The sequence below is a fragment of the Sinocyclocheilus grahami genome, unplaced genomic scaffold (genome assembly GCF_001515645.1).
Source record: "Sinocyclocheilus grahami isolate Dianchi unplaced genomic scaffold, SAMN03320097.WGS_v1.1 scaffold839.1, whole genome shotgun sequence".
NCBI classification, from domain to species: Eukaryota; Metazoa; Chordata; class Actinopteri; order Cypriniformes; family Cyprinidae; genus Sinocyclocheilus; species Sinocyclocheilus grahami.
In genome coordinates this window covers 36,638-40,359 of record NW_015506018.1, presented here as the reverse complement: position 1 = coordinate 40,359, position 3,722 = coordinate 36,638, and positions in this window count along the sequence as shown.

Genomic DNA, 3,722 nt, shown 5'->3' with positions numbered 1-3,722 from the left:
GCGATCCACAGCACAAAGTTGATGTATTTCCTCAGCGACCAGCACAGATCAGCTCTAGGCATGACGAAGCGGATATCGCCCTCTTTTGGAAGGCCAAACAAAGTAGTTTCGCTATCACAACGAATCACAGTGTTTCCACGGCATGGCGGCAACAATACTACAGCGAGAATAAAAGTTACGCCTTCTTTCTTTGCGTGAACATTTGGGTGGCGTTATGCAAATCTTCCCACATCGTGACGTAGACATGTGGGGGCGTGTTAGAACGAGCCGTTTTAGGTAGGCGTGGTTGACTCTTAACTTTTATAAAGAATATCTCTTTGGATTTGAGACTTTAGTCTTTGCAACTTTACAGATCTTCTTTATGCACGAACAACTTCTAACACTCCAAAGTGAAAGGAAAAATTGAAATCGCATCATACGACCCCTTTAACCACTGATTTCTAGTCGTGTCCTCTTTTGGAAGGCCAAACAAAGTAGTTTCGCTTTCACAATGAAACACAGCGTCACACGCGGCGGCGGCCTAGAGTGAGCGGAGGCCGGCGGCTAGAGTGAGGAACGGCCGGCGGGCTGAGTGAGAGGAGGCCGGTGAGCTTGAGAACGGCGCAGCCGGTGGATTCGACAAAGAAGCGCCCAGCGGGCTTGCGGTAACCACATGTGACGACCCCGGGCTGGACTCTGCTTCGTCCACGGTGAAAGCCGATCCAGCGATCCACAGTGCGAAGTTGATGTATTTCCTCAGCGACCAGCACGGTCAGCACTAGGCATGACAAAGCGGATATCGTCCTCTTTTGGAAGACCAAACAAAGTAGTTTCGCTTTCACAATGAAACACAGCGTCACACGCGGCGGCGGCCTAGAGTGAGCGGAGGCCGGCGGCTAGAGTGAGGAACGGCCGGCGGGCTGAGTGAGAGGAGGCCGGTGAGCTTGAGAACGGCGCAGCCGGTGGATTCGACAAAGAAGCGGCCAGCGGGCTTGCGGTAACCACATGTGACGACCCCGGGCTGGACTCTGCTTCGTCCACGGTGAAAGCCGATCCAGCGATCCACAGTGCGAAGTTGATGTATTTCCTCAGCGACCAGCACGGTCAGCTCCTCTAAGGTATGTGACTGAAAAAAATAAAGCAGACATATGTTCACTGTTCACTCTGTTGAGATGTTATTACCGCGGTGATTGTACAAATCATACTGCCCTGAGCGGGAGTTATCCAAGTTTGGATTCTCTGCTGTTCTGCTCTCCAGCTGTCAGTGTGGTGAGAGAATTAAACACACATACCCACACCTGTGCGAATGTCTCCTCCATTATGATCAGAAAGGGACAAACAGAACGCAATCACAAACACAAAGCGGGTCCCTACATCTCTGTGTATTCATTATCTCAGCCCACACTGCAGAGAAAGGCAGAACAAAGATTAAAAGAGAGGGAGGAAGGGCAGGAGAGATGAAATGGATAAGAGAGAAAAGTGAAAGCAAGAGAAAAATGCCAACAAAAATCAAATCTCTCTCTTCAGTTTCTTTCTGACAGAGATCAGGTCAGAGACAGATTTTTAAATGTCTTGCACACAAAAGAGGAACTCAGTTCACACAAATACTACAAGATCAGGATGTCATGCACCTTTTTTATTTTGAAGGGGTGGCGGTGGAAGTCCTGGTCCACGCGGTGCCCCAGGCAGAGATAACACATGACTAGGCCCAGACGGAATCTGCTGACTTTTTTTGTATTTTCTGTGCTAATTTTGGAGAAAAATCTGCAGAAGTCTGCGGAATGGATTTAAACGTGATAAAATGTGTTTAACAGAGCTGAAAGTACAACACTGTTATCAAACTAGCCAAGAGCTAAGATATTTATTAAAACTGGTGGATGGTGGATGTGTAGAACTTTATGATTATGCGTGAATATATGTCTAGTAAAGTTTCTGATTATTGACAAAGGTGATCCGGGATCATATACTAACTGTGTGTATTATTATTATTTTTTTTAATATATATATATATATATATATATATATATATTAGGGCTGTCAATAGATACAAATTTTTTATCTAATTAATCACACCCTTTTTCTGTGATTAATCGTTAATTCTGTGATTGTCTTTGAAGAGCGCGAGCCCTCACACGTCACGCACTGTTTGAAGTACAGACTGATTAATCACACTTCATGAAATTAAGCATAGACCATATACCTTGTTTCAAATGTTTATTTTGTCATCATTTGCTATATCCAGCAAAGTAAACCAAAAGATTGAAGAGTGATTCTCAAAAATCTGTATTTTCTCAAGTTTTTTTTCAAGATTAATTTAGATGTTTTTCCAAAAAAGGACTCCAAAAGGACACCAAAGAACCAAATGATATGGAGTCCATATAAGCAAATATGAAAGAAATAAAAATGCTAAAAAAAAAAAAATCTGATTGTATAGTATGTGTACAGTGCAACAGCAAATAGCTTTTTTACATTTTAGAGAAGTCAAGTTGCAATTCCTAACAGGACCACATGGAGAGGCCAAAAAAAACCTAAACCAACCGCCTGCTGACTGCATATACTGTATCTACTACTGTACACGGATCCATTCAGTATAACTAAACACAGCAACATAAACATGACAAATCAAAACATTGTCATGAATGTGTGTGGAAGTCAACTTGAATGTACGGAAATGTCTGTGCCTGTGCATAAATACAATGTGTGATCAGTGCATCAAGAGCACTCATACACGCATTAATATAACGGACTCACGCGTGCTTACTGTACAACTCCTGTACGCCACCAGAATCGTCTTTACTATGATTGTAGTCTGTCACAGTGTTGGTTGTGGTGCCCTGGACTGGCCACTTGAGGGCGCTCTGTCTGTTCTATGTTGTATGTGTTAAACTCCATTTCCCATAGTCCCCTGCTTATTAATTCTGTTCTGATCAGTAGCACCTGTTATCATTTACTCATTATCCCAGCTATATATACCATGCTCACTCTGTCTGTCATTGCGTCTGGATTATATTGTCTTCTTGGTTGGTGTTGTCGGTGTCAGGTTTTTGGATTACATTTTGCAACGTTTTGTTCTGTTTTGTCCTGTTTTACTTCTAATAAACTGCACATGGAACTTACCCTGTTTCCTCCTGGCATGCCGTGACAGAATCCAGACGCCATTACTAGTTCCAGCAGTTTGTTTTTGTTACCTTTTTTTTGGATCATGGACGATGATTGTTCCTCCTCCTTCGAAGGAGCGCAGGGCTCGGCTCCGGATGTTGGCGGATCTTCGCCAACGGGGGATGGACTTTGGAGATTTCGCTCAGTCCTTTTGGAACCTTGCGGTAGGGATGGGACTTCATGACACAGATTTGAAGAAAATCTTTAATGGTAGTTTAGACAATCCCGTGCCTACTCGGGAGATGGATGGGCTTAAAATGCTTGACTTTTGGGGCCTCATTGATTACCTTGGTTACCGCAACTTGGTGAGTCTCTGGCAGTTCCCCGGGAGATGCAGGAACCCGCTCCAGCCCCGGAGTTCACGGAGCCCGCTCCAGTCCCGGAGTTCACGGAGCCCGCTCCAGCCCCGGAGTTCACGGAGCCCGCTCCAGCCCCGGAGTTCACGGAGCCCGCTCCAGCCCCGGAGTTCACGGAGCCCGCTCCAGCCCCGGAGTTCACCACCTCTGTCTTTCAGACTCCCACTAAGCGGCGGAGGGTGAGAAGGAGGACAGGAGGACACACTCCACAGCCCGCTCCAGTCCCGG